This window comes from Schistocerca serialis, chromosome 9 (genome assembly GCF_023864345.2).
Source record: "Schistocerca serialis cubense isolate TAMUIC-IGC-003099 chromosome 9, iqSchSeri2.2, whole genome shotgun sequence".
NCBI classification, from domain to species: Eukaryota; Metazoa; Arthropoda; class Insecta; order Orthoptera; family Acrididae; genus Schistocerca; species Schistocerca serialis.
Genome location: NC_064646.1, coordinates 360,994,802 through 361,019,262, shown reverse-complemented (window position 1 = coordinate 361,019,262; position 24,461 = coordinate 360,994,802). Strand labels below are relative to the sequence as shown.

The 24,461-nt window shown below is 43.3% G+C and overlaps 1 protein-coding gene across 2 annotated transcripts in view; it reads right to left on the bottom strand.

Annotated features, from left to right (window-relative positions):
* Positions 1-20,349, bottom strand: part of LOC126418840 (fatty acyl-CoA reductase 1-like) — a 266,538-nt gene extending 246,189 nt beyond the window's left edge. Inside the window, exon 1 of one of the 2 annotated variants that reach the window (XM_050085819.1) lies at positions 20,291-20,349. The gene's annotated coding sequence lies outside the window, so the exon portion shown is untranslated. The remainder of the gene's footprint in view (positions 1-20,290) is intronic. The other variant, XM_050085818.1, reaches the window with a different exon arrangement.
* Positions 20,350-24,461: the final 4,112 nt, after the last annotated feature.

The following is a 24,461-nucleotide window of genomic DNA, read 5'->3' as shown; positions in this document are numbered from 1 at the left end:
ATGATCCCGTGACCACTGTACTCGTAACTGACGAATTCGTTGGGTCAGTTCTGCAACATGTAGGGATCGTCAGCTGTGTAGCCACATGCTCAACAATATTTGCTGAATGGTGCGCACTGAAACACTCGAGTATGCACCAGTAATATATGTTGTCGTCAGATCTGCCACAGACCTGATTTACAGAGTGGGTAAGCCTCCGACCATGTTCTGTGATGAGGCGTGGTCGTCCAGCACTTTGTCGTGCTTTCACCGCCCTCAAACACTTTCCGCTGACGACAGCAGCACGTGAACAGCTGACCTGCTTCGCAGCTTCCGAGATGCCCGTTCCCTGGCACTGGACCATGACAATCATGGATTTTTCTACATTAGCGGCCCGTATCGTCGCTAGACTAATGCCCATGTGATTCTGTTGAACTTATATACCTACTGTATCGCGTCACAAGCTCGTAGCGCCTCTCGATGTCATCCAGTCTCAAGGCTGGTTATGCTCGTAATGTTCTGGTCCATCGAAGTACAACGCGGTGAGTCAACACCTAGGGGACGGCCATCCCTTACATAAAACAGTCTGGAAAAATGAATTCTTGAAAGAGACTAAACTGATTCGAAACAGGCACTATTTAAGACGCTTCACATAAAATATCCATAAGACTGAAAAATCAGATACTGAAATGAAGCATGAACACTGCTTCAAAAGAGAACTTGGCGTCACGTGGAGAGGGGTCATGAACAACAGTGTCGCAGTGTGTCGCAGTTTCAGTGAACGCGGGCGTGTAACAGCACTGAAGTGGCGGCTCGCTGTTAGAGCTAGCATTGCCGAATCCTAGTGCTGGAAGCAATTACAGTATCCAGTCACATTAATGTGGCCACCGCCCATGTGCGACGCCACAACTCAAAGACAGCAAATGGCAACACTAACAGTGAAGGTTGTATGAAGCGTGTCGGCGAGCGGGAGCGGAAAACATTGCAGTAGTTGTCGTAATGTGGAAACGGAGTGATTTATCCGACGTTTAAAAGGGCATAATCAGTGGCTTTCGGGCCAAGGTTGGAAGCATTTCCAAAATGGCTGGGTTTATAAACTGTCTGCGTGTGAGTTAAAGTATACCGTGTATGGCAAAACGGCGCTACCAAAACTGGTGCGAACGCGAATGTGAGTCAGAGATGACAAGGATGAACGACGGCTGCGGAGATGTATACGGGCGAATAGACGTGCAACTTTTGACAACTGGCGCCCAAATGAAACCGATAGTGTCTCCTCAATGACTGTTCAGCGAACATTTCTGAACATGGGCCTCTGCAGCAGGCACTTGTTTAACTTACCCATGCTGAGTTCTGTTCATCAGCGACGAAGTGCTGCAAACGGACGTCCACTGAGTGGCGACAGGTGCCCTTTTCGGATAAATTACATGTTCATCTGACAGATGGCCATTGGCGTGTACAGTAAGAAACGTCTGAAAGCAAAAATCCTGCAACAATCGTCGGAAGGGTTGAGGCCATAGGAGGGAGCATTATGGTCTTCAGCATTCCCTGGGTGATCTTGTCCATCTGGAAGGCACAATGTATCAATAGAGAATCCATTTATCCTTGAAGACCGTGTCCATCCCTACATACAGCTTACTTTTCCTTGGTACAATGGAATCTTCTAGCAGGACAATGCAATGTGTCACACAGATTGGAGTGTACGTGCGTGGTTCGAAGAGAACCAGGATGAGTTTGCAGACTCCTCTGGCCGCCAAGCTCTCAGGATTTAGATCGAGAATCTGTAGGACCATCCTGATCGGGCTGTACGTACTACGGATCCCCAATCGTCAAACCTAGCGCATCTGGCCACGGCACTGGAATCTTCATGGCCCCACATCCCTGTTGGTACCTGCCAGAACATCACTAACGCTCATCTTGCACGTCTTACAGCAGGACGCGCTGCAAAAGGTAGCCAGCCATTCGGGCTCCTGACAGGTGATCACATTAATGTGACTGGATAGTGTACAAGCTGAATTTAAGCAACGAGAGAATACGAGGCGGCGAATAGTTAGTGTGCTATTGTTATACGTTAAATATAATCGAGTTCAAATAATGTACGAGAGTGCGACCTGATAGAATCATTAACACTAGCTTATATTTCGACAGACAACCTCTCAGTCATTCTCAAGGATACTAGAACATTTTATATCCTGTTCCAAATTCCATCCTGAACAGGCTGTATAATGGAGTGATAACATGTGATGCAGTTGATCACGGTGTGAACAGTGTAAGGATCGTTAAGGTCTGAGGCCCTTTGGTGATGCTCGAGAGAAACAGACCGTGTGCCGGCGTTCTTCGCCTTTCCTTCGTTTTATATCAGTCCATACAACATTATCGCATTAACACACACCACACGCATCAATACGATGCAGGTTCTCCTCGTGGTATTAGTCGCCGTGTAGACCACACACAATGGTCATTAGTGAGAAGTTGGCATTTTGATCAGTTTCATCGTGTACCAAAGAAAATGTTACTTTTTTTGCATGATTTTGGTTCCTCTCTTGTTCTTTTTCCTTTAAGGATCACTGTGAAGAGAGGTAGATATGATTCATCTCACATAGTACCCAAAGTAAGTCACGTACGGAAAAGTAAGACATTCATTCATTTCCATGTGCGGTCAAAATTTCCAGGATGTAGCAACTCCGGTGGCCTTGTTGTCTGCCTCGATCAGGTCCTGTGTTGTGCAGGGTTGTTCAAGTTGAGGACAAATTAGCAGGTGGTCCGGGTCTTGTGTTGTTCCGCACTCGCAGGGTATATCTCCGTCAGCTGGAAGAATACTCATTTTCGCATGTTGTTCTTGCAAAGAGGAACGCCCAGCCTAAAACGATTGAGCGATCTCCAAATAGGGTAGGGCAAGTCATTTCCTGGAGCTAACTCTTCCTTTACAGGGATATCAGGTGGTAACTTGCTCTTCCACCTGGTGATGCGGTTAGTCTCTGGTGTTATCTCAAGTAAGACATAAAAAACTAGAAAAATGCATATCTATTAAGCAAATGAGGTTTACTGTCGTTCCATATGTGTAAGGGATTACTAACTATTTTTCTGAAATCACATACACAATCCTCATCGTGTTCGACGTTATGTCTATTGCACCAGCAGAACAGCTTTTCTTTCCTCGCTTCGCCAGCACTGATGGGGAAGAAGCTTACCAAGACGTCTTTATAGCAAAAGGTGTTGGCTGATGTGAGTGTTTTCCGCAAAGCATTTCACACGGTGCCTCTTTGCAGTCTGTTAACGAAGGTACGAGTATAGGGAACACAGATATATGGCTCGAAGACTTATTAAATAACAGAACCCAGTATGCTGTCCTCGACGGCGAGTGTTGATCAGAGACAAGGGTTCCCTCAGGAGTGCTCCAAGGAAGAGTGATAGGACCGCTGCTGCTCTCTCTATATATAAATGGTTTGGGGGACAGGGTGTGCAGCAAACTCCGATTGTTTGCTGATCATGCCGTGGTGTACGGTGAAGCATCGAAGTTGAGTGACTGTAGGAAGATAAAAGACGACTTAGACATAATTCCAGTTGATGTGATGAATGGGAGCTAGCCCTAAATGTGGAAAAATGTAAGTTAATGCGGATGAGTAGGAAGGTCAAACATGTAATGTTCGGATACAGAATTACTAGTGTCCGGCTTGGCACAGTCAAGTCGTTCAAATGTCTAGGAGTAACCCTGCAAAGCGATATGAGGTGGAAGGAGCATGTGAGAACTGTGGTAGGGAAGGAGAATGATCGACTTCGGTTTATTGGGAGAACTTTAGGGCTGGCTCTGAGCACTATGGGACTTAACTTCTAAGGTCATCAGTCCCCTAGAACTTAGAACTACTTAAACCTAACTAACCTAAGGACATCACACACATCCATGCCCGAGGCAGGATGCGAACCTGCGACCGTAGCGGTCGCGCGGTTCCAGACTGTAGCGCCTTTAACCGCTTGGCCACACCGGCCGGCGGAGAACTTTAGGAAAGAGTTGTTCACCTCTAAAGGACACCGCTTGTAGGACGCTGGTGAGACCTATTCGTAAGTACTGCTCGAGTGTTTGGGATACGTGCCACGTCGGACTGAGGAAGGACAACGAAGCAATTCAAAGGCGGGCTGCTATATTTCTTACCGGTAGGTTCGGGAACTCAAATGGGATTCTCTGGAGAGAAGGCGACTTTCTTTTCGAGGAACTCTATTGAGAAAGTTCAGAGAATCGGCATTTGAAGCTGACTCCCAAATGATTCTACTGCCGCCAACGTGCATTGCGCGTAAGGACCACGAAGATAAAATACGGGAAATTATGGCTCATACGGAGACGTACAGACAGTCGTTTTTCCTCCACTCTATTTGCTAGTGGAACAGGAAGGGAAACGGCAAGTAGTGGTACAGGTTACCCTCCACCACCCACCGTATGGTGGCATTTGGAGTATCCATATAAATGTAGATGTAAGAATGTTCTGAGGAATTAGTTATCAGTTTTCATGGCACTAGGATGTGGAGAAGGAGTGTAGAGATTAGTAGATCGGTAAAGGACAGGAAGAACAAGAGAAAAATGAAAGCGGAACCCATCGTTTCTTAATTATTTCTGTAAAAGTTGCTATATGTGGAACGTGTGAACGAGAGCTGTTCATAATATTATTATTCAACTATGTCCATACGTACTAGCTGTTCATTTCCTTGTTTCAAGCTAAATAAGACCTTATGAACAGTCTCTAGCAGAGAGTTACATCAGTTGTGAAAATACTACTCACGTTTAAAAATAAGGAGAGCAGAACAACATTTATTCATGCATCTGCTCCCGTTCTTACTTCCAATAGTTGCAACTAACTTGCCAGTGAGTCGCGTTGAACACATCGCAAGCATGTCTATGCTGCTTGATTATCAGTAAAACGAGAAAATAATGAAGCTAGTTGTGAGTACATGATACTGATTTTTTAAAGGAAGAAACGGACCACCAATTCTAACGATCGCATCTGATACCTCCAAAATACGTTATTATAACAATAACGGTGGCTGTGTACCTATTCCCAACCGAAAAGATCCCTCAAAAGATCTGTAAGTTCTGTCTTCTAAGCAGTGGCTACAGAAAACCTCGGCGAAAATAACAGAACAAGATTTTGTAATGCAAATGCTCGTGACGGAGGACTTGAAGCACTGGAACTCAGGACGAGCACACCGGAGGCGAAGCCTACTGCCCGCCATAGCGCAGCTTAGTTGTCCGATGTACTCCATTCACAACAGCACAGGATCCTAGACATAACGGTGGATTAGAACGACGACGCGCTTCTTCAGTTCCGGGAAGATTCTCGCAGTGTTTCGCTCAGTAATTTTCCACGCGGACAGAATTTACATCACATCCATGAAGGACTGGTAATTTATTGCCACTTAAGAGAAAATACGTAATTCTGAAAGAAACGTAAACTGGAACATCTGTTAAAGCAAGCTCTTATTTGCTGCTATCGCTCATTACAAGGTTTGCAGCAAAATGTTTAAGATAATAACCCAGACGTAGCAGATCAACGCATTATGAGAAGAAGATAGCCACATCGGTCTATGAAATAAAGACAGCCTGTAATACAGTGAAGGAGTAGTAGAACCATAGATGCTGGAGAGCAGACGGCTCTAAGGGAAAATACAATAGTACTAACCGACACGTGCAGCGTCGAAAAATTTGAACTTGTATATTATATTTGTCACAGGCTCAGTAATCGCTGTCATGGAATACCTGAGATCAACCATTAAAAATAATTTATGTACTATGAATATCACTCTTATTATGTCAGAAGGAAGTTCTGGTGGTTATGATAAAATATTCACTAAGTTAATTACGGAGTACTCTGCTGAAATTTAGCAACATGTTATTTATATAACGAGCCGGATACCATTATAACATTTCCCAATTGGCTTAAATACGCTGTAGTTAAGCCTCTGAATAGGGAAGGAGCTACACAAATACCACTGAACTTCTTTCTAGTCTGTCTTATGCCAGCATTCCTGAAAACTTTAGGAAAGTTAACGCACAAATAGCTTATTAACTATCTGACTACACATAATATATATTATATAATAATTGTTATAGTCATAGTTTGAATTTCTTACTGGTTCTGATATTGAGAAGATTATTACACATACAACAGGAATGTTGTTAACACATTCGACAGTAAACTACAGATTAATAGTACATTCTGTGATCTGTTAAAGGCGTTAATTGCTCAAATCCCGATATTTTTTTAAGTAAATTAGAATATTATGTTGTCACAGGAAATATTTCAAGTCAGTCTGTTTAACATGAAACCAAGAATTCCAACTGGAAACAGCCCTTTATTAAGCTATAAATCATCATCTAAGTTGGAACCAATTACATGTAGCATGCTATAGGTTTCTGTCTTAAGGCTATGACTTTTTATGTGTGGTAATGATCTTCCTTTCATAACATTAGCTCACGCTAAGTCTGATTTGTTTACAGACGAGACTAACATTAAGATAACAGCCAATCGATTGCAGTTTTAGAAAGAACTGTTCATGACATATTGAAGGACTTCAAGAAGTTGTTTCTAGCTAATTCTTTGTCACTAAAATTGGAAAAGACACATTATATGCAGTATAAAATTTGTTACCTTCTGAACACGTGAACAAATCTTTATATGCAATGGGGCTGTATTCAGCATTAGCAATAAAAAAATATAAAAATCTGTCATACTTTGTTTATTTTCATTCCATAGTGCTATAAGCGTCATATTTTGAGGTAACAATAAGTCAAGCTGAAATTTTTCGTTTCCAAAAAACGCGTAATCCGAGTTATTTGTAGTGTGAATTCTATAACGCCCTGCAGAGGCCTGCTCAACAAAGTGGAAGCGCTAACTATTGCTTCCGGTAAATGTATTCCTTAATTATTTTTATCATAAATATTGTATCTCTTTTCCAATCCAATAGCTCTGGTCATAGCATCACTTAGAAATTAGAATATTCTACTCAAAGGAAAATATCCATTGTTCAGTAAGAAATACTCTCAGTAACTCGCCAGTAGCCATAAACAATATAGCTCCAAGTAAAGTACAGTTCAATAGAAACTGCAAGGATCTATTGCTGGACAGCTTCCGCTCCACTAATGAATTTGTCAGAAAAACGATTTTACGCACATATTAATAATATGACATAATGTGGGTGCGTTACGTAAAATCTGACCTCTGCGTGTACTCAGTCCAGTAACGTGATCAGTATTAAGTGTTGTAAAATTGTGTTATGCATCGCAGTTCATATAATTTTACATGTCTGTGACAAATTTAGTAGTAATTTTTAAACGAAAATATATTCCTTTTTGTATTTACTTATACCACCTCTTGAAGACCATTTCGCTATCCGTAGAAAAACATTAGTGCATTTCTTCATTTGCAGATATGTATTATGTACTTCTTATGATATTTTTACATAGTGTACAGCCTTGGGGATCTCTTTACTATGGATCTATGGAACAAAGAGTATATCTATCATTACAAGGTGTTTCATTATTACAGGTAAAAACGAAAGCGGCAATTAACGAACAATGAAACAAGCGAATAATCCTAATAAGCATAGGTTCGGAAAGCAATGGTTTCCCCAATACGACTTATTACGAGTGAGTACAGGAACACTTTATAGCAGAGCTCCAAAATACCCGAACGTCAGAAATGAATTTGAGGAAAACACATGTACAACTGCAGATCTTCAAAAATCCCTGGCGTGATCCGAATGCGTTGACAACCAACCACAACGAATTCCCGTCCCTCTGTCCATCTTCACAGCTTTCCTTTCTCTGCCCATCTCTCCCTCTTCCCTTTCTCTGTCCATTTCCCCCTCCTCCTCACTCTACCCATCGCCTCATCCTTCTCCTGCATTTGTTTGTTCATCTCCTTCTTCCCCCTCTCTGCCTATCCATCACTTTATCTCCTCTCTCCACATTATCAATCCTACCTCATGGGAAGGTTTCTGATTCTTAGACCCATCCTCCCCCATCTCCACTCACCATTATTTATTTCTTTATATCTCTAATATAGCCCCACAAAAAGGAGTCGTATGTGATCAGATCTGGAGAATACGACGCCCAATCCAGATACCCCATAGCCAGAATGTAGTCCCCAAAAGGGCTTCTCCAGGACATCAAACACTCTACTGTTTCGTTGGGGTCGAGTTCCGTCTTATATGAACCACATCTTGTCGAAATAAGGGTCACTTTGGACAATGGCGGATGAAATCATCTTCCAAAACCTTCACGCACCGTTCGATAGTCACCGTACCATCAAGGAACGTCGCACCGATTATTCCGTGACTGGACATTGCACATCACACAGTCACCCGAAATGTATATTCTCAGTCCCCCAAATGCGCCAATTTTGCTTATTGACGAACCCAACCAAATGAAAATCGGCTTCGTCGCTAAAGCAATGCGCATGCGCATACTAATTCCCATAATGCTCTGAAATCAACCGCGCAGATTGAACGTCCTAACACAAATCGTTCAGAAGTTATAACGATTTTATTTCATATTGTTCAATAATTATCCTATACATGCACTTTTATGGATTTGCGTGTTTCATTATCCTCTATTCTCTCATTTCATTTGTACCCACAATAGCTAAACATCCTGTAAATCTACTTGGGTATCCATCTACGTGATCGTTGTGCTTCACAAAAAAAGTTTATCAGGTTACTCATGACTTAGTTCGTGTTTTTTGGTCGGAACCCTTTTCTCAATGCCATTTTGACGGTAGAAAATAGCCACGTAACGGAGGTAAAACTAAAACAGCATCCTCAGTTCAGTTCTGTACTGTTGGCGTACACTGTCCAGATGGCCAAAGTGCCTCGAAATGCCATTTAAAGCTTAGACAGTTCGTCAGCGCAGAACGTTGCCCACCGAATTAACCTACACCACAAGGATATTTTTTGAACACTCCCCCGCCATCGTGAGACACAAGACGTTGCAGGTCCGCTTCGCAGTAGTCCCTCGCGTTCAGCAACAACAGCTGATAACTTCTTGCCTACAGATTAAGGCTCGTAAGTACCCCGAAGGCAATGCAACAGAACATGACGCTGCCTGTTTGGTGGCAGCAGGGAATGTGGTAAGCAAACTGTCTCCACACGATAAATTTGACCTCTAGACGTGCACTGCAAACGTAGGTACATTCTCTCTTCCGCCCCCCCCCCCCTTTTGTACTCCCTCACCACAAATATGGTGCACGAAAAATGTAGGCTATGGAACACCGAAATTGCAACCTGGACCGTGGCTTTCGTTTCTCTTCACCGACGCTGGCACGGTTTATCTCACGCCTGACGTTCGTCGTAGAAGACTGCGGAGACGATTAGCCTGGAAAGGAGGAACCAAACACGTTGCAGTGAAATGGATAGAGCAACACGAGCTGCCTCTCTGCACCTATATACATAATCCGCAAGTCACCATTCGGTGGATGGCGGGGGCCACGTTGTACCTCTAACACCATTGCCTTTCCTGTTGTTGATGATGATGATTATATGTTTTAAGGGACTAAACTACTGGGTCATCAGTCCCTCCATTTCGTGAGAGAAACACGTGACAACGTAAAAAGCGAAAAGAGTCGGGACTTTGCTGCTCCAGCTATACAGGCAAGTCAAAGAGTTTGAAAAAGGGCGTGACAGTAGTTGTAACACGATAGGTAAAAGAAATAGAGATAACCCAGGCAGCATCTAGCTCAAGAGGGACTAAAGGCACAACAAGGTGAGATGGGAAGAAAGTAATCTGCATTCGTATGGGGGGGGGGGGGGGGTACCTTGTTGTCAAATATACCTAAGAACTGAAAGTTTCAGCGACTTCAAGTAACTGGTCACCAAGTTGGATGCACAGTCCGGAGTTGGAAAAAAAGAACTCGTGATTTTACTGGAGAAAATTGATAGCCATACTCCTTTATTCCCCCACCCCCCTCCCACCCGCCAAAACCCTACCTAACACAGAAAGTGGAGGAGTATTATAGTTTACGTTGAAATTCGGTCTTTCTCTGGAAATGAACGCTTTGGTAGTGGCCGTCCCACTATCCGGAATCATCTGACGTACTCAGGTAGACAAGCTGAGGACGTGCCACAGATCGGCCAGCAGGACGCACTCAACAAGAACGTACGCAATCGTCATTACACTACCGCGGCGAGGAGGATCCTCTCGACGTAGAAGGAATGCGTGGGTGAGTCTTTTGTGGCCGACGAGTAGTCGACACAACACAGTGGTATCTCTCCGAGGGGCTTATAATGATGTATGCCACACCTTAGTGGACCCTTTTATCGATCTCAACTATTTTGGGTCGTAGTAGCCTGCCATTCCAGTTCCCAGAGCCTCAAAATATTGTGTCAGACTTGTAATCGTAAGTCTGTGCCTGGTACTCTGACGCCAGATTGATCTCTTGTAGTTGCGTCTTTAGCTAGACGGTCAGCGAGATCATTTCCTGGAATGCCTATGTCGCTTGGTGTCCAGATTGAGGTCACTGTCTCTCCAGAGCTCTAGAGGACAACTAGTATATCCTGAATATTGGTGACCAAAAGATTTTTGGGATAGTACAGGGATAAGGCCTTTAAGCATCTCAGGGGTTCGATACAGATCAGAAAATTCGTCGTGGCCAGGAATTTGACATACAGCAAAGCCTGAGATGTGGCAACCAGTTCTGCAGTGTGTATGCTGCAGGAATTCGGCAGAGTGTGCTTCTCGTGTCCCCTAGCGTGAGCAAAAGCATAACCAACCCTGTCGTTGACTTTCGATACGTCCGTGTAGATGCGTACCGAATTGGAATAATCGTGGAGGATCGAACGAAACAGATGTCGGAGAAGGTTAATATCAGCATCCTTTTTGGAGCCACTAAAGCGGACCATCCGTGTCACAGGACAGGGTACAGATCACGGGGTTGTCGAGAGGGAACTTAAGACCACAGACTAAAGGACTGTTGAAGGTCCTTCAGTAGAGCATCGAGTCGAATGCCAGCTTGTCTAGTCAGTTTTGGGCGACGCTCAGACAGTCTGAATTGTTGGTTGTGCAACGGAGTTGAGCGACGCGGGTGAGTGGGCATCTGACAGATTGTGACTGGGTAATTTTCCAGAAGCTGCTGTCGTCTAACATGCAGCCGTGGGACAACGGTTCCGCCAGGAGGCTTCGTACGGAAGGCGGCCATTGCCAACCGTACGCCACTGTGGTGAACAAGGTCCAGCAAGCTCAGTGCGACAGTGCTACCGACCCATAACCAATACATCCATAGTCCAAGAGGGATAAAACCAGCGCTTTGTAAAATCTCAGAACGATGCGGTCAGCGCCCCACGAGGAGTTACTAAGAAAACGGAGAGCATTCAGCTTCTTCATGCAAGTTGCCTTGAGACGGCGGACATATGACAGACAAGTTACCTTGTTGTCAAATAAAATACCTAGCAATTGAAAAGTTTCGGCGACTTCAAGTAACTGGTCACCAAGATAAATATCTGGGTTGGATGCACAGTCCGGAGTTGGCAAAAAAGGACAACTCGTGATTTTGCTGGAGGAAATTGATAGCCGTGATTCAGGGCCCAGTCATGTACTCTGCAGACATTCCTCTAAAGTTGGCTCTCAGCGGCGTACAGGCAAAGATTATCCACAAAGAGACTGTGGGCCCACTGCATTTACGATACCATTGATGCCGATAGCGAACAGCGTTACGCTCAGAACCAATCACTGAGAGACACCAGTTTCCTGTACATATTGGTTGCTGACATTCGAAACTATCCGGCCTTTCCTGTACCACTAGCAAACAGAGCGAGGGACAAACTATCTATATGCCTCAGTACGAGCCCTAATTTCTCTTACCTTATCCTCGTGGTCATTACGTGAAATGTACGTTTGCAGCAGTAGAACCGTTCAGCAGTCAGCTTCAAATGCCGATTCTCTAAATTTTCTGTACAGTGTGTTGCCGGAAAAGAATGTCGTTTTCCCGTCAAGAATTTTCATTTGAGTTCACGCAGCAACTCCGTAATACTTGCATACTGATCGGATCAGCCGATAACAAACTTAACAGCAAGCCTTTGAATTTCCTTGATTCTTCCTTTAAAGCGATCTGGTGGGGATCCCAAACATTAGAGCGACGCTCAAGAAGGGATTCATATACGCAGCCTCCTTTTTGTATGAGCTACACTTTATTAAGATTCTCCCAAGAAACCGAAATCGACCATTCGCCTTTCCTGCTACCGACCTTGCGTGCTCGTTCTATTTCATATCGCTCTGCGACGTTACGCCTAGATATTTAATCGACGCTACTGTGTTAAGCGGCACACTACTAATGTTGTATTCTAACATTGCAGAACTGCTTTCCCTTTTCATCTGCATTAACTTACATTTTGTACATTTAGAGCAAGGTGACATTCATCACATCAACTAGAAATTCTCTCTTAAGACGTTTTGCATCCTCCTATATACACTCAGAACAAGACCAGTCCTATCACACTTCCCTTTGGCACTCCTGACGATATCCTCGTCTCTGACAGTGTACCGGGTTTATTACTTAAGAAGTCTTTGAGCTTATCAAACAACTGGGAATCTAGTCCGTATACTGAGATCTTTGTTAACTGTCTGCAGTGGAACTTCGTGCCGGACGCCTTCCAGAAGTCTAGGAATAATGAGTCTGCCTGTTGCCCTGCCTCCATGGATCGCAGGAGCTCATGTGAGAAGAGGGCAAGCTAAGTTTCTCACAAGCGATGTTTTCTACATCAGTGCTGATTTGTGGATAGAAGCTTTTCCGTCTCAAGCAAATTCATTACAGCCGAAGTCAGAATACGTTCAAGAACTATGCAGTAAAACGATATTAACTATATTAAGGATATTGGTATATAATTTTGCGTGTCTCTTTTTTGGCATTTTTATATACGTGAGTCTCCTGTGTTTCCTTGCAGTCGCTTGGGACTTTGCACTGGTTGAGAAATAAGCAATAAGTGGAAGCTATGGGGCGAATGTCGTAGAGCAGTCTCTGTAATACCCAACTGGGTCACTGTTTATTTTTATTTAATTCGATGCTTTTTTTAGTTCCATAAGGGTTATTTTTTTATTTTCTGTTCTACTTATACCGAAGCCCACACACGCACACACAAATTCAAAACTTTTGTAGAAATTCGTGATTGATTTAATAGATAATAACGTCACGCTTTAGTTATTTTATTTTAATCGAAGAATATTCCCTAGTGAAGGAATTAAAGAACTGTAACCCCGTTTGCAACGCAAATCGTTAAGCGATCACAATGAAGGCAAAAGAAGAAATCAGGACGCTTATAGAAGGATGAGAATAAATTTTGCTGCTTGAACAGTAAAATAACAGATGGTAGACGAACTAGAGAGGATATAAAATGTAGACTGGCAATGGCAAGAAAAGCACTTCTGGAGAAGAGACATTTGTTAACATCGAACCTACTTAAAGGTTTAAGTGTTAGAAAAACTTTAAGAACTTTTCTGAATGTATTTGCAGTGTAGCCATGACGTGAAGTGAAACGTGGACGACAAACAGTTCAGACATGCAGAGAATGGAAGCTTTTGAAATCTGGTGCTACAGAAGAACGCGTTCTGAGACATTAAAGAATCACCAATTTATTATTGGAGGGAAGTATGGAGGTTAAAAATTGCAAAGGGAGACCAAGTAATAAATACAGTAAGCAGTTTCAAAAGGATGCAGGTTGAAGTAATTATTCGGAGAGGCTTACAGAGTACAGAGTAGCATGGAGAGCTATATCTAGTCTTCAAACTGACGACCAACACTACCACAACAACAACAACAAGAGAGTGTGGACAGTGGTTTGTGGCGGCTGCAGTAGGTATAGCATTGCTCTGCTATACACATTACCAAGAACTCGGACGTATGCCAAGTCTGTTTTTCTCAATCATTCAACTGTAAACAAAACATGCGATTTACATTTTACAGGGTTGACGCTTTTCTCGTAAATCACTGAAGCATTTCCTTTAGTTTTTCCATTATATTCGATGTTGATTGACTTTAATAAGTGAGCGATATTAAGTGCCAGATTCCGGTTACGTATAGCAGTGATTTACTAACGCTCTCACTTCCAAGATACCTGTGACTCTTTTGTTGTTGTCCTACGTTACCTAAACGCAAATGTCTCACGGCCTGAAATATGTGACATGCGTCTCAGTTTCGTTGCCTATTATTTGGCCTCACGTCGTTGACAGGACATTTTCAAAAAAAAAAAAAGAAAGGCTCTGAGCGCTATGGGACTTAACTTCTGAGGTCATCAGTCCCCTAGAACTTAGAACTACTTAAACGTAACTAACCTAAGGACATCACACACATCCATGCCCGAGGCAGGATTCGAACCTGCAACCGCAGCGGTCGCGCGGTTCCAGACGACATTTTCAAAGCATAAAAACTACTGGTGCTCTGCGAGAATCCAACCGTGGACTTCGCTGTAGCCTAAGACACTAACCCGTTTCCTTCCGCCAATTCTTTCTTGGAACTGTCCGCCTGCTTAGCTGGGTGGTAACGTGCTTGCCTCCCATGTACTGGGCCCGGGTTCAATTCCCGGCTCGGGGACTAGGTGTTGTATTGTTCTCATCATTATTTCATCCTCATCATCGGCCGCAAGTCGCCCAATATGGTGTCGACGAAAATAAGACTTGCACTTGGCGCCCGAGTCCGAATTGGACCTACAGGCCAACTGTGCCATACGATCATTTCATTGTAATTCCAGTACTTTTGTCAACAACAAAAGATATAACACAGACAACGACGTTCACAAGGCCTTAATGATTTCTGTCGATTTCATTTACATTCAAATAAGGTAAAATCTTCACTGAGGTGATAAAACTCATGAGATACCTCGTAATAAGCAGGCCGCAGTGGCTGAACGGTCCTAGGCGCTTCAGTACGGAACAGCGCGACTGCTACGGTCGCAGGTTCGAATCCTGCCTCGCGCATGGATGTGTGTGATGTCCTTAGGTTCGTTAGGTTTAGGTAGTTCCATGGGACTGATGACTTCAGATGTTAAGTCCCATAGTGCTCAGAGCCATTTGATACATTTTTTTAACCGCGTAATATCGTGCCAGACCATCTTTTGCCCGGCGTATTGGCAACTCGACATCGCATGGGCTCAACAAATCGGAAGTCCCCGAGAAATACTGAGCCATGCTACCTCTATAGCCGTCCATGAATGCGAAAGTGTTGAAGGCGCAGGGTTTTGTGCACGAACTGACCTCTCTATTATGTTTCATAAATGTTCGATGGGATTCATGTCTGGCGATCTGGGAGCCAAATTATTCGCTCGAATTGTCCACAATGTTCTTCAAACTAATCGCCAACAATTATGGCCCGGTGACTTGGCACATTGTCCCAAGGGATACATTCGTCGTACGTCCGCCATAAATTTCACGCAGTATTGCTTGTCTGTTAGCACTGACAATTCTACATAAATGCCACTGCTCTCGGGCATTGTCCGTGGTGAGAGGTAATGCCTGAAGTTTGGTATTCTCGGCACTCTCTTGACACTGTGGATCTCGGAATACTGAATTCCCTAACGATTTCCGAAATGGAATGTCCCACGCGTCCAGCTGAAACTGAATGACAGCTCCACCAATGCATTGCCCTTTTATTCCTTGTGTATGCGATACTACCACCATCTGTATATGTGCATATCACTGATCGATGACTTTTGCTAGCTCCATGTATGAACACACATTAACAGAACTTAGGAAAGACAGACTCGACTGATGACCATAGCTGTTAAGACCCATAGTGCTCAGAGCCAAAGACAGACTCTTTGAAATGACGAGGCAAAGTAAAGACGCCATTGTTCCATATATGTAGTTTAACGAAAGCACTGATAACGTTCGACAGTCCCGGTTGTGAACAACTGTTCTTCGGTTCATTTAGCACTCAGCTGTTAGAACTCACAGCGGGCTGTTTAATGAGAAAGCGTAATGACCTCGCCACGAAACTAGCACCCGAGAAACCGCTGGTTGAAATGCTGCCTTCTCACTCCCTTTGCTCCAGCAGCAGAAATTTTCCAAAGATGCTGAAGCTCTATAGTAGAACTCTTAGATAGTTTCGGCCTAAAGGTGGCGAAATGATGCACCAGACTTTTTAAGAAACACAAAGGAAGACGTTTATTCGCTCGCATTTACAATCGCTGAATTAACGTGTTCGGAAACAAATAACCTCGTGTTAAGCATAAAGTAATAGACAAGAATAAGTGTCTAATAAACCCTTTATTAGGGGGATATAAGATGAACATCAACAAAAGCAAAACGAGGATAATGGATTGTAGTGGAATGAAGTCAGGGGATTAGATTAGGAAATGAGATACTTAAAGTAGTAGATGAGTTTTGCTATTTGGGAAGCAAAACAACTGATGATGGTCGAAGTAGAGAGGATATAAAATGTAGACTGGCAATGGCAAGGAAAGCGTTTCTGAAGAAGAGAAATTTGTTAACATCGAGTATAGATTTGTCAGGAAGTCTTTTATGAGTATTTGTATGGAATGTAGCCATGTATGGAAGTGAAACATAGGCGATAAATAGTTTACACAAGAATAGAATAGAAGCTTTCGAAATGTGGTGCTACAGCGGAATGCTGAAGATGGGTAGATCACGTAAGTAATGAGGAGGCACTGAACAGAATTGGGGAGAAGAGGAAATTTTGGCACAACGTAACTAAAAGAAGGGACCGGTTGTTAGGACACGTTCTGAAGCATCAAGGGATTACTAATTTAGTATTGGAGGGTATCGTGGAGGGGAAAAATAGTAGAAGAAGACCAAAAGGTGAATACACTAAGCAGATTCAGAAGAATGTAGGTTGCAGTAGTTACTCAGAGATGAAGCAGCTTGCACAGGATAGAGTAGCATGGAGAGCTGCATCAGTCTCTGGACTGAAGACCATAACAACGACAACAAACCCTTTTTTAGCAAGAACGCCAACAGACATTGTCCATAGCAACGAAAAAGCCAGGTACAATGTTAGGAGAAGACAATAAACGATTCATTCAATTAAAGATACCTGACTTCGACATTTGCTCTTACTTGTCCAGCCACTTTCGGGGGACCAACAGTTAATCCTGAACTCCGAGCCATGACGCAACTTCGCATTTCTCACACATACTAATTATTATTATTATTATTTCCAAACAGAAATCAGTTGTATCAATTGAGCTTTCGCCAAAACATAGAGTACAGGACTTACGAAAAGGCTAAACCTGATCATTACAGCAGATGAAGACAGATTAACTGTATCAGTACCTGTTACGATTGACTGTGTGTTGTATATTACTACTGGCAGCAGTAGGGTTGTAGTAATTTGTCCAGACAAGAAAAAAGAAGCTTTAAAAAAAGCCAAAAAACAGTTATATTTAATTATGAAAATTGAGTTAACGTGCAAATCGTTACATAGTTAGCGTTGTACAAATTAAAAAACCCACGATGTTTATTGAAGGCTGTCTTAAGAATTTATTTTATTAATATTGTGTTTTAAGTTTCCTTGCAATATAAGAAACACAGTTCAATATTATTTATGGTTCCAAAAAAGAAACTTTAGCGTCATGTGGAGTGACTGTAAATTACAGTTTACTCTTTTTTGGAAGCATGCAGAAATTTCTCGAGACGTTTCTCTCCTACATTATTTGTTAATTCTCCCGCGGCGGGAGAAGATACTCGCGATGAGTGTAGTACCCATACGTCAAGAAAAGAGGCACTAATGTAGTAGTTGCAAGAATGGGCTAGTGTTTTGAATAAATTAATCATAAGAATTGACTGAAGTATTTAATCGTTAGTACGAAAAAAATCCGCAAAAAACGATAAAACCCGTAAAACTTAATTTTACCTACTGGGTTGATTTTTTTAAATACCCGGGTTTTTTTCTCAATCCTGGGCAGCAGTGATCTAGGATGATTTTTATTTGTGATACCTGAAGACGATCGAAACTGGCAGTAACTAAATAATTATCTTATCAGCTCTTGGAGCTTTTGAAGTTCAACATTTTTTTCAAATATATTTAAAAAACTCACAGGTATGCCTCTCTACAGCGGAATTTGTTCACGACGGTCAACATTCTGAACACCAGTTCTGTGTTAGTGCTGTGTATCAGGAGAATTTTTATAAGATTTCGTAAACAAGACAGTGTTCTGCCGTTGTCGGAGTCGAATTCTAAGAGCGAAGAGGTGCACCAGTAACAAGTACCGTAGCACGATAGAAAACATACTCTGCAGAAGCAGGACACATATTCTGTACCACACGCACGAACACTTGTGTTCAGGTATTCTCTCAGTACTACATTAACAAGCTGTACATGTACATCTAACTTAAATCTATATTCTGGAAGCCATCTTGTGGCGTGTGGCGGAGGGTACTTTGTGCATCACACTCACTTCTCCAATTTCCTGTTCCTGTTCCAGTCGGTCCGCAGCTCGTGGTCGTGCGGTAGCGTTCTCGCTTCCCACGCCCGGGTTCCCGGGTTCGATTCCCGGCGGGGTCAGGGATTTTCTCTGCCTCGTGATGACTGGGTGTTGTGTGATGTCCTTAGTTAGGTTTAAGTAGTTCTAAGTTCTAGGGGACTGATGACCATAGATGTTAAGTCCCATAGTGCTAAGAACCATTTGAACCTGTTCCAGTCGGGAATTGGGTGTGAGAAGAATGATTGTGAGCTCTAATTTTACATTCGTGTTATGATAGCGGAACATACATAGGAGGAAGCAATGTATTGTTTGACTCTTCCAGAAACGTAAGCTCTCAGAATTTAACAATAAACCACAGCGTGTGCACAAAGCCTCTCTTGAGCATTTATCACTGGAGTTTGATGAAAACATCTAAGAAACTCTCGCACTTGCTAAAGGAACCTACTGCTGTACGCTCTGCTCTTCTTTGGATCTTCTCTATGCTTCTCAGCAGTTCTATCTGCTAAGGGTCCTAGATTGACGAGCGTTACTTAAGTATCGGGTGAACGAGGGTTCTGTAAGCTGCCTCCTTCGTAGATGGATTACACTTCCCGAGGATTATTCCAGCGAATGTGAGTGTGACATCTGCCTTTCCTACGATTAATTTTATGTGATTATTTCACTTTAGATCGCTACGTACTCATACTCCTAGATGTTTAATGAATATCACTGCTTTCAATGATTGTTCGGCAATCGTGTAATAACGTAATCTCGGAAATTTCCTCCTGTTTATACATACTACTTTACGTTCATTTATTTTTAGATTCAGTTGCGAGTCCCTGTACCAAAACACGACTACTGCAAGACTTGTCGTATTTCACTTCATTTCTCTAGCGTTGCGAGATCTTTTCACGGGGTGTCCAAGGATACGACGGGGACATCATTTGAAATAAAAAAATTCATATGGACATACGCCCTGTTAAGAACAGTTTCCGAGATAGAAGACATTTAATGTACATCATTATCTATTTTCTGTATTGCGCGGTACCTTGTCATTGTTTACAAGGCACCAGAGTAGTATAGAGGATACCGAGAGTACGTCTCGCTTTGATATTGGATACTTATGGTCGGGAAACAAGCTCAAATTGGCCCACAAAAACTACCCAAGGTACAGCGCTTCCAAGTCGATCGAGTTTTTCAGTATTCTGCCGCTGGCATCGCGCAAACAGTCCTGAGGAAAAAAATAAAAGGGCCAGTTTTGTAGGGAATTTAATGTAGTTTAATACTATACTGCGACAGGTTTCCGCTAAAAGCAGCGGTTTTCAACTTATTCAAGAAAACCGCGTAAAAGTGGCATTAAATGTGTTCTATTTTGGAAATCACCCGAAATAGAGCATAGGTCCATATGAAGCTTTTTGCTTCAAATGACCGTTCCTATCATATCGCTGAATATTGACCAATCCTCCTGGGACCTCGAACAGCCGCATGTATTATTTTGTAACGATCACTAGAGACTAGTTTTAAAATGTTCAATAACCCATCGAGAAATTTGTTGGAAACATTATAGACCAAATCGAATATCTTTCAACTACTACGGGGAGCATCAGAGATTTCTGGTAAGGTGTGTGCTCCCGAAGCGACTGAGAAGCCACAAGCATTGTTTACTATTTCAAGCAGAGCGAGAGAACTTACAACCCGAAGTCTGCATGCATTTCTGCGAGGAGTAGAGAGTGACTTTTCAATCGATACGTGTAGTTGGCAGTCTCACGAGAAATGAGACCCGTCGAACTCTAAACGGCCAACGGCACGCGCTTTTACAGCCCAGGAGTCGTCAAGTAATATTTCCTACGGAACTGGCTGCACTGAAGTTATCTGCAGCAGTACGGACAGGCGTCATTAGAAAGCCGTCGCTCCGCGCTCCTACCTGTGTTGTCTGGACGCTGGTGCGTGCTACCGGGTGCCGACTGCCGCTGGTGCTGTTGCAGTGACGACTGCCGCCTCCGCCTAGACTCCGCGTCGGCGGTGCCCTGGTCCACCCCCACCCTCTAGCTCGGGGAGACCGAACAACAGTAGTCTCGGCCTTCGAGGCGGCCGGTCGGACGTTCCGCGAATAAACCAGTAGCTACGCCACTACGTCACCTCATAGCATCTCGCGTACTGCGGGAAAGCCTGCAAACGTCACAAACCCTTACTCCGACGCATGCAGGGCCAGTATAAGGCCCAAGCGACACAAGTGGCCGCGGGGGGGAGGGGGGGGGGAGGGGCAAACTGAAAGGGGTGCCAGAGCACAGGCTTACCTAGGTGATGGTCAAATGGCTCTAAGCACTATGGGACAACATATGAGGTCATCAGTCCCCTAGACTTAGAACTACTTAAACCTAACCAACCTAAGGACATCACACACACATCCATACCCGAGGCAGGATTCGAACCTGCGACCGTAGCAGCCGCGTGGTTCCGGACTGAAGCGCCTAGAACCGCTCGACCACAGCGGCCGGCTTACAGAGGTGATCCTGCGCCCTTGGTAGAAGTGCCAAAGCTGCGCACCTCCCTCTTGAAAGCTTCATTTTTTTCGTAACAAATATTTCATAACAAATATTTAATAGCCCAACCATTAGTTTTCCACATCCCACTAGGTGAACACTGGGCCGGTCCCCACGTCCCGCCTCCGTTACACGTCTCGCAAACATTTGAAAACGTTCGCACTCTTTCATGGCTTATACTAGATGCAGACAGCTGAGGTACGCAAATTCCGTTCCGGATGGTCAGAGATGGCGACGGGAAGGGCATCCAGCCACTCTCTGACACTAACATCGCCAAATCCATAGCAACAAGGTCGAGCCTGCGCTGAAGTGGGACAAAGGCCCACGAAAATAATGATGATGAGCGCTAACCTTTGATGCCATATGGCCATATTTGACAAATTTGTTTAAAAATGATATCTACGTGTAATTAATAATATAACAGCTTTGTGTCTTCTTTGAAATACTAACGCCTGTGTAATTGTATAAATGCAGCATCTTCACATTTGAAACACTTTGACTTGTTTCGACTTGTGTTCACAAATGTGCTGATGCGCTCTATAATGGAAAGTATACATTCGGGGTGTAACGCAAGAAAAGGCAGATATTGCTATTGGTGACTGAGGACGGTATACTGAACAACATTATATCAGTATTTATGTCATTTGTAGACTAATAATTATAACCATTACAAATTGTATGTTTTTAGGGTGATTACTACCACCAATTAAATGTGGCAAGAGCAAGCCATTAAAGCTTGTTTTCCCCTGCGCAGTAGGTCAGCTGTTGATGTGAGAACACTTGGCCGCAAAACGGATATTCCATTCTGAGGGGCATAGTGCACTTACTGGTGCAGTGCGACTGTGCATAAAACAGCAAGTCGTAAAGTTTATGGCATGTTCATACAAGGACTGTTCAACGCAGGGAATAAAAAACAACACACTGATGTGTCTACATATTAAGGTACATATATCTGCAGTTATACCCATTACACGCCGTCTGTACATTAGTATACTCTGTCTTCTCCTCTTTGTGTTCCACAGACGAGAAACGCAAACTCCCAGCCACACGGACAGAGTTCAGGTAACGTCTCAACGTTAGGCAAAAAAAGTGCTCTCAATCACTGAACGCTGCGTACTCAACGACGACTGCCTACCCGGAGGCGAAGTCTAAGATCGTATAAGATCGCAATAGTACAGTGCCTAACCGTTCTATCTATAAAATCTCCTGAGAGCAAAGACAGAAAGTCCATCTGTACCAACAAAAGCTGATACTCAGCGACCGTCAAACTCAGGCGCTCTCCACCACTGGCTTCCCAGCAAAGCTCGGCTCACCTCCCTCGTAACTCAGAAGGTGAATCATATTCCCGAAACAACGGAACATTCTCCCTCTCTACAGATTCTTCCAAACGCCCACCAACCATATTTTAGTCTTTTGTCGTCCAGAGCGGAAAGTTTGCAAGGAAATACCTATTCTCATACAATAGTACACTTCTCAGAGTAAAAATACTCGGAAATAATCCAACCTGCGATTTCTGAGGTAGCGCTTCCTCGTTCCTCTCTGCTGCGTCCAAGATTTTCAGAGTTCCTGAAGTATTATCCGGTTATCCCTCTGGCCCCACTACAAACCGGCTGGCCGCCGCTGTATTGTGCTTCCGCGCTCAGGTGCCCAGCACTTCCTGTGTGAAGCAGGACCAGCACACCTGTGCGGGCTTTTCCAGCCAGGGCTTGGGTTATGGCTGCCGTTTGATTTCCACTGGCATTCCACCCTCTTCTACTATCATTCTTTACGCCGTTTTGATAATAAAGACACTCTTCATGTGATAAGTGTTAACAGTTATTTACAAGGTGTACGTGAAAATGTCAGTCTCCTTTAAATATTCATATATACGATGTACAACATACCAAATGGTACGTAATTCCGGTTATAAATCATGGCAAAGTATGTAGATGAGTGCTTGTAAGGTGCGAAATTATAGCCACCTTACAACTGTAGGCGTTGTTTAGTAAGTGGTGTAAGATGTCGTGGTCTCCTGACCTTCATTGCTTACATATTCCGCCTACACAATCATATTCTGCACATCAAGACGCTTCATTCGAACCCAAACTTGATAATATAAAGTCAATGTTGTATGAATTCATGTAAACGATATGCAAATAACTAGTAAATCGCAAGTGCGCACCGAGATTGAAAAACTCGATGCTGGCGTACACACACACATTCAAGACACGACGGTCACAGGGGCATTTAGTTCAGGAGAGGCAATCCACATGCCGGGGGGCCGGTCCCTTCAGAGGACGATTCAAGCTATCTACATCAGTCAGCGACCGCCCGTAGAGCAGACAGCATTGCCTGTGTGAAAGGGAGAACGACCCCGTGTTCGGCTTAAAAGAAAATTCTGCTACACTGTGTGGGAGTGCCCAGCCGATGCATTCTTTACAAACATAGCATGCAGTTTCAGAGGTTTTCACAGGGAGACAGCAAACGCCAAATGCCGATGCTACAGATTTCTGGATTGGTCCCTTTAAACGAAACGTCATTCTCCCATTTTAGAAGAGCAATGCTGATTGGCAGACGATATTCCTCACACCTTGAGCTGAAGTAGTAATGGAAGAGACCGAAAGATACACCCCTTCACGTCTGGCATGGAGAGGGGCCGTTCCCTTGTCGCTCTTGGAGCGAGAACACGTAACGAGAGCGTGTGCACTCGTACGTGTACTCAAGGAGTGAGGAACAAGTCTCTCCTCCGTACTTCACTGGGAGAGCACCTCTGTTGAGAGCGAATCAGAGTGCGACACTATATTGAGTCCTTGCAATTAAGCAGAATTAAAAAAGACCTCTGACTCCAGCTTCTAGAATCGCTTTTTGATTAGAAATACATTCTGAAAAGACTACGCTTGTATGGTCTTAATTGGCGTGAAAAGTTCAGAAGACGTTACACTTTGTGAAAAACATAAAAATTCGATTAAAGAAAAACAAAAACATAATCTGTGTAGAAAATGCAGTCTATGTGAGCAAAGCAGTGGGCGCTAAGCTGGTTAAAATAAAACGGACTATAACTAAGTTTTCAGAACATATCTCTTTCCAACAACTGAGTTTTTAATATAATTTTGCTTTTAATTTCCTTGCTTTGCACAAAGTAAACACTTGGTTATGGCACTGAAGTCAAATTTAGTAGCTGTACTGTTTTCTATTGACTAGATAACTGAATTTGATCGTCAACTTAACCTATACTCGACCTTACTTCGTTAATTTTTGAAACTGCGTTGACAAGATGCTACAGCCACTGGAATTATCTTGGATAGCCTCAAAATAATTTTTATGTTTGGATAATCATCTTGTAACCCAAATTTCGAGGGGGAAAAAGCACTTCAGAATGTCCAGATGGAGCGTCGTATCTGTTTACATTGGAATTTGAAAGCCACTATTTTTTTTACCTATCCCATCTATGCCGATGTTTCTGGTATATTTATCACCAAGTTCTGCTACAGGAGGTCTCATTTCAGGCGTCCCAGACAGTAAATTAAAGTGAGATGAAATAGTGTGTTACATGCCAGACCTGTTTCCCATTTC